This window comes from Macaca fascicularis, chromosome 14, assembly GCF_037993035.2.
Source record: "Macaca fascicularis isolate 582-1 chromosome 14, T2T-MFA8v1.1".
NCBI classification, from domain to species: domain Eukaryota; kingdom Metazoa; phylum Chordata; class Mammalia; order Primates; family Cercopithecidae; genus Macaca; species Macaca fascicularis.
In genome coordinates this window covers 75,630,438-75,644,050 of record NC_088388.1, presented here as the reverse complement: position 1 = coordinate 75,644,050, position 13,613 = coordinate 75,630,438, and the positions used below count along the sequence as shown (strand labels likewise).

The 13,613-nt window shown below is 51.5% G+C and overlaps 1 pseudogene; it reads left to right on the top strand.

Moving 5' to 3' along the window:
• The window catches only part of LOC102133840 (guanylate cyclase D-like), a 94,676-nt pseudogene that overhangs the window by 12,975 nt on the left and 68,088 nt on the right, over positions 1–13,613 (top strand).

Below are 13,613 nucleotides of genomic sequence, written 5' to 3'. Positions count from 1 at the left end.
GAAAGGAAAAAGGATACTTTGTCGGCATGCTTTCATTTTCATTTCTGGTGTCACTACAGGGATGAAACATTCTTAGAGAATTTACCAGTGTTTATGCTGTGGTCACATCTGATGCTCAAAGTGACCCTGGGAGGTGGGGCTCCTACCCCCATTTTACAGGCTGAAGCTCAGAGAGGGAAACTGGTTGTCCAAGCCCACACAGTGAGAGAGAGGCAGAGATGTGACACACAGTTTTTGTGCTGTTGGCATGTGTAGGAGTGGCCCCAGTAAATAAAACTTAAAGTTAACAACTTAGCTGAAGCTCACAATGGGCAAGATCAGATTCTTATCTTAACTCATTTAATCCTCACAATTCTATCTGGAAGACACTACTGTTATCATCCCCATTTTACAGAGAGGGAAACTGAGGCATGGAGCTATTCAGCAACTTCTCAGTTCATAGAGCCAGTAAGTGGTGGAGCTGACACTCGAATCCAGGCCCTCTGGTTTCACAGCCTGTGCTCTGAATTGCTTCACTTACATAGAGGCTCAGGATGAAGGTAATTTAGTGAAGATGAGGTCAGCTGGATGGGCCCTAATCCAGTATGACCATTGTCCTGATAAGGAGAAGAAATCTGGATGCAGATACATGTAGAGGGAGAACACCCTGTGAGTATGGAGATGGTCATCTATAGCCAAGGACAAAGGCCTCCAGAAGCCAGCCCTGCTGACACGTCCATCTCCGACTTCCAGCCTCTGGCACTGCGAGGAAACACGTGTCTGGTGTTTAAGCCACTCAGTCTCTGGTACTTTGTTATGGCAGCCCTAGCAAATGAATACACTCATGCAACATCGAGCTAGTGACTTAACTCTCGGTGTGTCACACGGTAGACTCAACAACACCCTACGAAGCATGGGCACATAGTAGGCCCTCAGCAAATGCTGGCTTTGCCTCCCCTCCAGGCCTAGGAATAGTGGCTGGCTGTCTCAGGGGAGGGGAGTGGGAATGTTACTGAGTCATCCTGCCTCAGCATGGACCCAGGACACCTGACCCTCGATCCTGCCCTCCTCTTTCCCCAGAAGAGCAATCCTGCCCTCAGCCCCACCCCTGTCCTTGGAGGTGAGCAGAGTTCACAGCTTTCTGTGTGCCAGGCTGTGAGGTGAGCAGAGTTCAAAGCTGCTTTGCCTCTGCCCATGCTCAGCAGCACACCTGCTGTGAACGGCTGACCAACTTGGCCAGGCACAGAGGGCAGGAGGGGAGGAGCCTCAGGTGCAGGGGCTGACAGGTGCGTTGGGGCATTTTCCACAGTGCGTGCACGCTGCATTTTATCTGATGCTCATAGCTACCCTCGGAGAGAAACTGAGGCCCAGAGGAGTTGAGGGACTCCCATTCAGTTCACCTGTGCTGGGCTTAGGTCCTTGGTGTCCAGGCTCTGGCCATAGCTGGACCACTTGCTTGCCCTCCAAGGCTTTGGGAGGCTATGGGGGGTGGTGGGAGGCCCATGGGCCCAGCAGTCACCTGACCTAGGCTCAAATCTCAGCCGGACCAGCGACCAACCGTGTGACCCTGGGCCCTCCTTTGATGGGAGGCTAATCATGCCCACCTCGCCAGGCTGTTGGCAGGCTCAGTGAGAGGCCATCTCCACCCCTGGAACTCTCAAGGGAGTTCTTGTGACTTTCACAAGGAACTGCTAAGTTACTGTTGCTGAATCAAATTCCTGGAGAGCCAGGAAGTATGTCTGTGGGTGGGAGAGACGTCTGGCACTTCCAGGGGGGCCCCAAGGCTTCCTTCCCACATGCCTGCCTCCCCCAGCGCCTGGCAGCCCTTGAGAGGGAAGATAACAGAGGAGCCCAGAGGGTCTGAAATTTACCTTGCTCCTACTTCCTGCCCACTGTACCTGTCTGCACCCCTGGTTTCCCTGTCTGCAGTTCTGAGTTCAATAAATGTGGTTTTACTTTCTGATAGCACCTGTCACCACTCATACTTCTCTGGATTATTGATTGTATTGTCACTGTTGTCTGCTTCCTCATCCCCTCCTAGAGTGGCGGTCATGGAGCAGGGACTTTGTTCACTGCTTTGTGTTGTTGATTGCTGTAGCTCCTGCACCTAGAACAGTGCCTGGCACACAGCAGGAGTTCAGTCGGTATTTGCGGCAGGAAGGAAGGAAGGGAGAGAGGGAGGGAGAGAGGGTGGAAATTGTGGATCCTCTGTGGTCAGCCCTTTTCTGCAACTGGGGATGTTGCCTCAGGTTAGAGCCCAACCCTGCTTGATAGAGGCTTCCCCTCTGGTGCCAGAGGCAGACAGTGACTGCGGGTGTGACCTGCACTGTGACAGAGGGAAGGAGGCACTCTGACTGGGGAAGCCAGGGCAGATGGCATCTGATCTGCTTCAGGGAGTAGGCCGGGCTGGCTAGGGGACCTGGGAAGCCTCAGAGAAGCATCAGCTGAGAAGTACAAGGCAAGGAAGAGTTAGGGGGACAAGGGAGGGGCAGCATTCCAGGCAGAGAGAGCCGCTTGTGCAAAGGCAGGAAGGCTGTGTGGAGTTAGAGGTGTTTGCTGCTGTCACTGAGTGCAGTGACTGGGAAGGTAGAGGCTGGTGGTGGGAGGATCCCCTGAGAGAACGGTGGGGATCTCACAGAACGCAACAAATCCAAGCTGTTTCTCTCCCAGTGCTCAAAGGCTCCTGACTGTGGAGAGCTAGGGCTGCCAGGAGCTGCCTGCATTTGCCAAGTGGTTGCAGAAGTTTCCTCCCTACTGCTCTGACTTTGCCGGGGGAGCACATTCTCCCGTCTGAGCTGGCATCTCTGTCTCGGTCTGTCTGTTTCTGTCCCTCTCCTGAGAGAGTCTAGCCTTGGGGTCCAGGCCTGGCCTGGCCAGCGTGGCCATGGGATCTTGGAGCAGCCACCACTCCCCTTTCTGAGCCCAGGTTCCTCCTCAGATGCACAGTGGGTGGGTCGTCAGCGCCTGGCAGGCCTCTCCTCCAGGACCTGGTGTTTTCGCAGACGAAACAGACTTCAGAGCTAGTGCGTGCTTTGGTATCTTTTCCAGCCAGGAGACACTGCTCAATGGCCCCAGGAAGGGCCCAGGAAGGATTCATTCCAGCCTTGCTGGGGGTGGGATCAGGCTTCTGGTCCTACTCCAGCCAGGCAGCCATGGGGGAGCCCTGAAGCCAGAGACATAGATTCTGGTCTCTCGCGCACTCTCTTGGTAACCTCAGAAAGTTTCTACCTCTCCCCAGACCTCAGTCTTCCCTTTTATAAAATGGTTGTAATAGCACCAGTCCTCTCTCTGCAGAGACAGGAGCCCTGCTCCTCGTCCTGGATCTGGCATTGACTCACCTTAGGTAATTCTGTTCCCTTTTTGGGCCTGTCTCCCCATGTATGTGTTGAGGGGGTAGACTTGAGGGCCTGTGAGAGGCCTTCCAACTTAGACATTCTCCCCAGGCACATAAATTCAGTGAATCTACGTGACTCTCGGTGATGGCATCATTGCCCAGTATCCACCCAGCTTCTGCTTGTAAACTTCCAGAGAACTCCCCACATCTCCACGGCTTCCTTCTACCTTCAGGTACCTTACACTGTATCTTTCTTCCTACATCACCCAACCACTGGGGTCAGTTCTGCTGCCACAGAACTCCATACAATTCAACAGACCTTAGGTACTGGGCACCCTGGCCAGGCCTCATGCCAGACTGCAGGATCATGAAGGAACCAGTGTGGTCCAGCAAGGACTGGACAGGCATAAAGTCCAGTAGCTCTGTCCGACTCCAGACTCAATAATAATCCCAGCTGCCACCGATAGCCCCTTCTGGGCGCCCAGCCCCCTACCTCATCAAATACCAGCAATATCTACTTCACGGAGTCCCCACAACAGCCCTGCCAGATAGTAACTCTCGTCCCCATGTTGTAACTGAGAAAACTGAGGCCCACAGCAATTAGACCTTCCCAAAGGTCACACAATTAGTATGCGTGGAGCCTGATTAAAACCAATCTGGCTACAGGTCTTATTGGGCTCTGCTGCCTCTGGTTTGTCTCTCTGTTCCTGGCATGGTCAGGTTTAGGGGCAGCCTCCTTCCAAGCTGCTTCAGAACCAGCCTCCTTCCACAGCCTCCTCAGAGCCAGCCTCTGGCTGCTTGTGCATTTCCTAAGGCAAGGAAGCCCGGGCAGGAGGGTCCCGGGAGGGTGGAGAGGAGATGGTGGGCCTGAACCCAGGGCTCATGACCTGGGCCCTCTGGAGGGATTCCAGGTGTCACCAGCAGCCTGGGGAGGCACACCCTTGTGTGGGGAGGAGGAACACTTCCTGGCACCCTCAAATTATCCCTCAGAAGTAGCCTTGGCTGCAGTTAGGCTGGCAGTGGGCGAGGCCCTGGTCTGGGAGCCCAGAGTCTAAGCTGTAGCTTCAGTTGACTCCCTGATGGTCAGTGTGACCTTGGATGGGGCCCTTCCGTTTTGGGACTTCAGATTCCCTCTTTGCAGACATGAAGAGGGGACAAGATCTCCCAGCAACATGCAGTAGCTGGAGCTGAATCAAACCCTGTCTTGGTTGGATCTAGAAGGGCAAATGTGGTCAGAATGTTCTCCCTAACCCCTCCCAGGTCTCTTGGCTGCCCCAGCTGGGCCCACCCCACATCTTCTCAGTGGCATGTCCTTTCATTTAGGAAAGGAGTTTCCTTAGACGGGCAGACAGTGATGGGGCAGGGGGCTTGGAAAGGGATGAGATCAGTGTGGCCCAGCTCCCTGCTGGAGTGGTGAACAGAGAGTGTCCTTGGGTCACACAGATCATAAACCAGCTGTGTGACCTCGAGCAGAGCTCTTAACCTGCTTGAACCTCGGTTTCTGTATCTGTAAAACAGTGATAATAATAGTGCCTACTTTTGAAGGTTATTAATAGTGAGGATAAAATAAGGATTAAAGGGAAGTGTCTCCAAAACACTTGGCACAGATCCTGGTATGTAGTCGGCACTCAGAAAGTGTGGCCTTGATCACAACAATGATGATGGTGAAGATGGGAATGAGTGGGGAAAGGACGGCGACAACCGTTGTGTTGAACAGTGTGAGACGCTGCTCAGCCTTCTCCGACATACTGGGTACTTCCATGCTTCCAGGCTTCACACTTGCCATTTCTTCTCCCTCGCCATCCCCCAAGACTTCTTCCAGCACAAATGCATCCTAAGTAATGGAGTAATCAGGCCCTGTGAATCTGAGCCTGGAGGAGCCTGGGGGCAGATCAGCACCCAATGGCTGTGCTCTGTGTGAGGTGGGGGCACCAGACTTGGAGGAATTAATAGAAGGTTTCCCAGGGGAGGCAGAGCTTAGCTGGAGTCCTGATGAAGGAGTAGGAATTGGCTGGAAGAAGAGAATAGGATTTCTTTTTTTCCATTTAAAGCAGTCCAGGCAGATGAAATAACACGTGCAAAAGCAGAGAGGTGGGAAATAGCATGTTAAGTTTGGGAAACTGCAAGAAGCACAATATGGTGCGAGTGGGGAGAGGGCGAGAGGAAGGCGGAATGGGGAGGATGTTTGGGGCAGATCATGAAGAGCCTGTATGCTACACCAGACATTCAAAATGTGTCTTGAAGGCAATGGGGAGTTATTCTTTTCATCATGCGACAAACATTCCTGAGGATCTACTTGACCCAAGACATCTTTGTAGCAGGCACTGCGATGGCTGCCAATGCCTGTGCCTCCTACCCCCACCCCTCAGCTGCTGAGAGTGCTGACAGCAGGCAGCTTGCAGGTGAGACTCCTCCCACCACTGCCATTGCCTGCTCACCTAATGCCATGGTGCCTCCAGGGCCAGCCTGCATCCAGAGACTGGTTCGCATGGGGGTATAAAAGCCCAGGCCCCTTTCCCCCACTTGGGACAACTACAAAGAGTCTTTCCAGCTCCACAGCTCCCTGAGGGGCTGGCCGAGGCCTTTGTGGGGTCTGCATCACAACCCGGTTTATCCCTCTGGCCAATTCTGCTTCAATCACTCCCTGCCAGGTGTTGACCTTGAACGTACTCCCTCAGTAAACCTCCTGCAAGCGAATCTTCGTCTCAGAGTCTCCTTCCCCAAGAACCAAACCTCCAACGATCATTACTGAGGGATGTCAATGGTGGCTGACATTTCACTGAGGGTTCAATGAGAGACCCCACTTTTAGAAGCTGATTCTGTCTGCAGTGTGAGAATGATGTGGAAGGACACATTGGAGTCCAGAGGCCAGTGGGAAGGTGGTCATTGTGATTTAGCACAGAAATGATGAAGGCACCAGGTGGGTGGGGGCAGGAAGGAGGGACAGAGCTGGGGGACATAGAGGAAACAGGACTGCCAGATAGAGACTGGGTAAGGAGGGGGTCTCCCAGGCTTGTCGGCCTGGAGCAACCAGGCAGAGGTGGAGGCAGTCCCTAGGATGAGTTTAACCGGAGAAACTCAGTTCAGTTTGGGAGTTGTGAGAGTGCCATTTGCATGAGGTATGCAGGTGGAAGGGCCAAGAGTTGGGTGAAGAGGCTCCAGGTGATAAACTGGAGCTGGAAGTGTGGATCTGGAGTTAGCCAGCACTTTGTAGTTTGCAGAGCATTTACTGGCACCCATTTAGTTCACTATGGGCAGCAACCAATCAGAAGGGTTGCCAGGATCTTGAGGACCTTCCAAGGGGCTAGATGTTAACCCCTTGGTTGCTGAATCATGGTGGGAAGGTCGGGGGATGCTGGGTTGCATGGCAGGGGCACTCAAGGGCTCGGCGTCATGGCTATTTACCAAGCAGTAAGTTAGAATCTTTGCATGCCAGCTGAGTATCAGCCCTACCAGTTCCTCTTAGAATCCTCACAAGAACCTGTTGAGGCAGATACTATAATCCCTTTCCCAAAAGAGGAAACCAGGGCTCAGTGAAGTAAGTAACTTTCCAGAAACCAAGCAGCTCTTAAACAGCAGAACTGGAGTTGAACCCAGGTCCGCCTGAGCCTGCATCCCATGCCTTTAAATGTTGGAGTGGGAATCAGAATGCAGAATTCTTGGCTCATTTAACTAAGGGCCTTTCCTCTCACTCAATGGCCACTTCCTGTAGTGAATTCCAGAACTTCTGATCATGAGCCAGTTTCTCCTTCCAAGAAGCAGAGTTGAGAATGACCAGCCTTGTGGGGTGTGGGTGGAGTGAGACAACCCTACTGGGGGTTTCCAGGCCTGGGGAATCCCCCAGCTCCCAGTTTGGAGCCCAGGCATGTATGGGAAGGTTCTGGGTAGCAGCGGCTTCTCCAGTGGATGCCACCTCCCATGTCAGAAGGAGATCTGGCACCAGCTATGCCTGCCTCAACCTGGTTCTGTCACCTCCAACCTTCAGGAAAATGAGCTGCATTTGAAGCAGTGAGCATCTCGTTACCAAAGTGTTCCTATGGACCTGGCTATTCATTCATTTGTTCATCCATTCCTTTAACATTGAGCAACTATTTAGAGAGTACCTCCCATGCCCTGTGCCACTTGAGTCCCACTTTACCTGGGTCCAGCCTTACCTGGGTCCTGTTTCACCTGGTTCCAGCCTCACCTGCGCCCGGGCTGGTGGAGAAGTTGGGTGCTTAATAGGTAATGCCATCCAAGTGAAACAGACTGGGGAACGTACAGGGGCTGTTCCATCATCCCTGCGTTATTCCTGTGCCAGCACAGTGATGCTGTCATGGGCTATCTGATGAACGGATGAAGGAAGGAAGGGCTGAGATTGAACAAAAGAAAGGGCTGCATGACTGGCATGAGAGAGAACCCTGCAGGGGACATCAGGGATGGGGCCACCAGCCTCTGCCCTGCAGGGTGTGACAGCTACTCCACTTGGAGGCAGACGGCTGGACTCAGAGATGCTGGAGCCTTACCGGACCTGGAATCTTCTGCTCCATTATGGCTCCAGGTGGCATCTGGATGCCTAAAAGATATTCTGATTGTTTGGTCGGCTGTGACTCATAACTCACAGAATAACTTCCTTGCAGAACGCTGTTCAGGGAGTCAAGAAGAGTGTTAGCAGGGGGCGGATGGGGAGGGAGAGGCCCATCTGCAGTGCTCTGGTCTCCTGCCCCAGAACCCACCAGAAGTCTTGGGCATGACCTGAAAGTGCGGCACTGTGTCAGGTTTTTGAAAACACAACATGTTTTCCTTTTCTTTTAACTTTTAAACTTCTCTGAGAATATTATTTTAGAAACCATTTTCTTTCTCCTCTCCCATCTCTCAGTCACAGTTTCAGCTTCATGCCAACAGGGCTGTGGTAATCAGGAAAGAGGACAAGTTCCCCGTGGCCACCCATGGAAGAAGAAGTGACTGCATTAGGAGGGGGTGGGGAGGGAGGAGGCGAAGCTTTCGTGAGCACCTTCTGCAGGGTGCCAGGCCTTATGCAGGGTGCTTTGCATATCATCTCCAGTTTTTTGCATGAGGAGACTGAGAGATAAAGTAATATGCACATAGTTGATAATGATCATGCTAATACGAATAAAATAGATAATTATTAGGTGGATCCATTATTCGAAAAACTGACAATTCCTCATGGTTTGACCTACTACATGTCATTCGGGCCTGCTGTGTACCTGGCACAATGCAAGATGTTCTCTGTAATTCTCACAAGAACTGTGCAAGGAATGGGTTATTTTGATTTGAAAGCTGAGGAAACTGAGGCTAAGACAGATCAGGTGACTATCCAGTTGCTCTTAGCAAGTCAGTAGTGGGACCAGTCCTTGAACTCAGGTCAGTTTCCAAAGCAATGCAACAGCCGAAAATCTATGTGCTGAGTTTGCTCATTTGACCAGCTATTCTTAAGGTTATATTTGTCTTTGGGGGATGGAAGCTGTCATCGTGGAGATGCAGGGCCCTGCTTGGGGTCAAGGTAGGATTCAGTGACTTGGTCTCATCAATATCATTATCTTATGATGAAGAAACAAAGCCCCAGTCACATGGGGATGAGTCATAGCCTGGAACTTCCAGGGCTCCTGAGGTGCATGGGGAGGTAGGTAGAGCCATTTATCAAAAGATCTGGTTTCAATCCTGGCTCAGCTTTAAGCCCTGCCCACCCTGGGCCTCACCTCCTCAGCTGCACAGAGGCTGCTGGAACCTCCAGCTCTGAGGTTTGATGAGTCTGAGCAGATTCACAGCTGGGAACTCCTGTCCTCTACCCCCTGCCCTGTGCCACCTGAGTCCCGCCTTACCTGAGTCCAGAGCTTTAGCCAGGCCCCGTGGGAATGCCTCTGTGCTTCTATTTTCCTTCAGAACCTTAAAGATGCTTCCTCATTTTCCTGCACCCAGTTATGACCCACTGCCATTGGCCTGATTTAATGACTGCCCCAAAGCCTGTTTGAGCTTATGACCTCCTGGTGCTCAGACTTGCTGTGAGGTTAATGGTGCTGGTAGCACTGATCTGAGGGGTCCAGGCACAGTGGGGGCAGCTGAGAGCCCAGGTGGATATGTGAGGGGATGAGGGCCATCTCTGCAATGTGCCTTCCCCTCCTGACACCTCAGCGAGCCTGAGACACGGGACTGCTCTGTTCTCAACTGGTGCCGCATCTCAGCCCAGATCCTCCAGCCTGGCAGGGAGAGGAGGAAATTTGCCTCTTACTTCCATCTCTGATCATTTTTGTTGTTTCAGTCGGTTAGTGGGCTTTCAAAATGATTTATTACAAGACTCCATCTATATGTTTGTATCTAAGTTTTTGTGATATGCATGGGACTCTAAATCTCAAAGCTCAGGCCCCTTATGGGTCTGAGTAGGTGGAAATGTAAGCCTTCCACAGATGTCAGAGGGGAGATGCTCATGCTCGAGCTACCAGTGGGAATGAGGGGCAGCGGGGGATGCCCTTATAGACTGAAGGTGACCTAGGCCAATGCCCTGGCCCTCTGTACCTCTCCCACCTCCAGAACGCAAATGCACTCCAAGTAGGAGTGGGGAAAAGCCCTAAATTGTCTGAGGGAACCCTGAACTGACCAGCATCATGCCCACCAGCACCAGAGTGAAGCGTTAAGGTGACGCTTCTGGGTCCACAAGCTTGGTTGCATGACGGAGCTCAGCCCCTGCTCCATGCTGAGCCCGTGTCAATTCACTGCAGTGGGCACCTGCCATTCGGCAGTGATGGGCACACACATCACAGCAAAGCCCCTTCTGGCTGGAAGCTTCACTCTTCTTTTGGAGGGGGGGCTAAAAACAGACCCCCGTTTGTTCAGGACCATGAAATTTCCCACATAACAGAGCTCTGTATCCTGCTCACCTGATGCCCCTGCACCCCCAAGCTCACTTGCTAGCAGGTTGAGTTGGGGCGTATATTGTTGGCTATGAGTATGTGTGGCTGTGGCCTTGGCTGTGAGTGCACCTATGAGCAGGGCTTTTGTGAGGATGTGTGCGTGTGTGCGCCCACACAAGGAACTTCATGAAAGTAAGTCAGATAAGTTTGAATGAAGACCCAGCAAGTGCTACACACCTATCAGCCTCTGAGTCAGTGTGTTCAAATGAGGATCCCAACAGTTAGCCTGTTGGTAGGCCAGTTCAGTGGCTCTAAGCCAAAAGACTCTCAGCCTTGTTTTTGTTTTTTGTCTTTTTTTTTTCTTTTGCAGGGTTTGTTGGTGTCTTGGGGTAAGGGGCTCTTTAGGCTGAAAGGTGAGAGGAGGCTGTCAGAAGCTGGGGAGATCTGGGTCACCCAAAGCAAACATGAGCCCTTACCACATCTCACAGCAAAGACCATCCCTGGATCTGTCCATGCAGAGGCCCAGGTGTCTGGTGAGAAAGGGAGATGGGAGGACCAAGCATGGAAACTGGAGTGGGAAAGAACAGAACTCACAGAGGTAGACCATTACTCTGAGACACCTGCGCTCAGGCCTTAATGTACAGCTCAGTTAATCTCAGAGGTTAAATTATTATCCCCATTTTACAGGGGAGAAAACAAGCTGGGAAAGAAGGAATGACTTGCTCATGGTTGTGCAGCTAGTAGAAAATTCTACCCTCTTATGGAGGCACAATTGTTCCCTGATACAAAACAGAGTCCTACTTCAGGGAAGTCGAGATAAAAGGGGTAGATTTGGGTTTTCCTAAAGAATAGAGCAGGTGGCCACATTATGACTCCAAGATTCTAAGAGCCTGGGCATTGGGGAGGCTGACTTGCTGGCAGAAGCACACAGGCTTTGGAGTCAGTGTCTGCAGCCTTCTGGTTGGGGTAATCTTGAGCAAGTCATTTTATTTCCCTGAGTCTCGGTTTTCTCATCTATAAAATGGGGTAATAATACGCTATTCTATCTTCATCAGATTGTAATGAAAATTAAATGAGATGCGTGTGGGAAGCATTTAACACAAGGCCTGGCAGAATACTCTGCTGTGGTTGTCATCCCTAGGGTTAGGATGTAGGTCTCTTTGGTATGAGAGAGCCACACCCAGGAAGAGTAAATGGCAAGGTGTTCCCAGGGAGGAGAAGACCTGGACAGTGACCAAAGTTGCTTTGTGTTGGAAACAGTCCGTGGGGAGTTCTTTGTTTTCATTCTCATCCCACAAAGCTACTCCCATTTCTACATTCTCTAATCACCTTTAAGCTTCAGATAAACAATGGAAGAGTAGAGAGAACTGCCTGTCCCTTTTAATCTCCTTGAGTCTCCACCCCACTCTCCTCCTCCACGGTGCACTGGCCATGGGAGGCCTTTGTTAGTTGGAATGGCAGAACAGCTCCCACTACACCTGGGGGATGGGAGGATGCTGGGGAGGCCCAGCCTCCAGGTGGGCTGACTTCAGCAGCCCCAAAACCATGCTTCCAGGTGCAGTGCTGAATTCTTAAAGCTCATCCCTCATCTCTTCCCTGCTTTGCCTGTTGCAGTCTGACACGCACACCAACCCCATTGACCACGCCTTCCTTAAGGTCCCCATGGCCCCCTTATCAAGTCTGGTGAACACTTCCTGCTCAGTCTTGACTAACTGGCCCCTTAGTGCCTCTGTTGCTCTAGGCCTGCCTCTGCCTCAGATGCTCCCCTTGGCAGCCATGTGATTTTCTTCCTTTCCCCTTGCTGCGTCTTCCCTCTTCTCTAGGCTGCACCTCCTCAGTTGCCTCCGAGGGCTCCTCTGTGTCCATGGCATCCTAATTATTGCTGTATCCATGGCCTGGCCCTGGTTCCTGCCTTCCTCACTCCACACCCTCTCCACCTTCTCCAGCCTAGAGCCTTGCTGCCTGGCTCCCCAGCTCCCCAGCTCCAGACCCACTGCTCTCTAGCCTTAGGACAGCTCCACTGGGATGTCCCTATGCCCCTCACACTCAGCCTGTGCAGAGAGGGACTGCCGAGACCCAGGCCTGCTCCTGCCACCTCCTTGCTCAAAACCCTCCATCTACAAACACTTGAGAAAATGATTTGGCGTCACATATTCAAGTTGAGCGTGCATACACTCTCCAACCCAGCAAGTCTACTCTTGGGAATATACCCAACAGACATGTGTACACATGTGTATCAAAGATGTATACAAGGACATTCAGAGCACTATGCATAATAGCCAAGAATTGGAGACCACTCGATGCCCATCAGCAGACAGTGGTGGATTCACACAACAGAGTGCTACAAGCTATGGAGATAGCTGCAATATTGAGAAATCTCACAGATGTCCCGTTGAACAACAGAAAAGACACGACAGAGTTCATACTGTACACTTGCATTTATAAAGTTCAAAAAACAGGCAAAACAAACCTGTGGTACCAGAAGACAGGATAGTGGTCAGCCTTGGGGACACATAGTAACTCGCAGGGACTCGCAGGGGCTTCTGGGTGCTAGACGCCTGACAGATTTTGATCTGGATGTTGGTTCCATGGGTATATTCCTGGTGAAAGTTTACCAAGATGCATACTTATGATAGGTGAATTTTTCTGTATGTTATATTATGCTTCAATAAAAGGCTAAAATAAAGAAATAAATAAAATCTTCCCTGAGTCTTGATTGCATTCAGGATAAAATCTACAGACTCCCTTCTAGACTGGTAAATGCAAAGTCCTTCATGACCTGGCCCCTGCCTTGCCGTCCTCCTCTCACTCCACCCACCCCTTCTCCAGCCCTCACAGCACCAAGGTGATTGCCACTCCCTGAAGGCGAGATGCTGCTTTCAGCCTCTGGGCTTTAGCACGGCTGTTCCTTCTGTCTGGAATGCCCTTGCCAGTCTATTCCATCTGGCTACATCCAGAGATCCCTCAGGGCTTCTCAGCTCCCCAGACCATGAGTTACCACCTCAGCTGGCTCCATAGTGCTCGGTTCGAACCTCTGTTCCAGCGTCTGCTCTTCTGCTGGCTATGGTTGTCACCCACCTGTCGTCCCGCCCTATGGCTGTGAATGCCATCTTGAAGGGGCTGTGTCTTTGTTCTGCTATCTCCAGCACTAGCTCACGGCCTGGGACAGGGTTAAGTGTCAATAAGGCATAAAAATGAAACCATATGCAGTCACACACTCAACCAATGACTTCCTTGAAAAGAACAGGATGATGTGTAGCGAGTACAAACTTTGGTTACATAGATTCCAGTTAATGCAATGTTTTAATATTTAGAATCAGGATGTCCCTGGGAAACCTGGGCAGTCTGGTTGCCATGGGCTTTCTTGTCACAAGGGAACCCCGTGACAGGCTAATTCATACTATAGCATGAAGAGCTAAATATGCCTGCATTTCACAGGAAGAGCCCCGAAA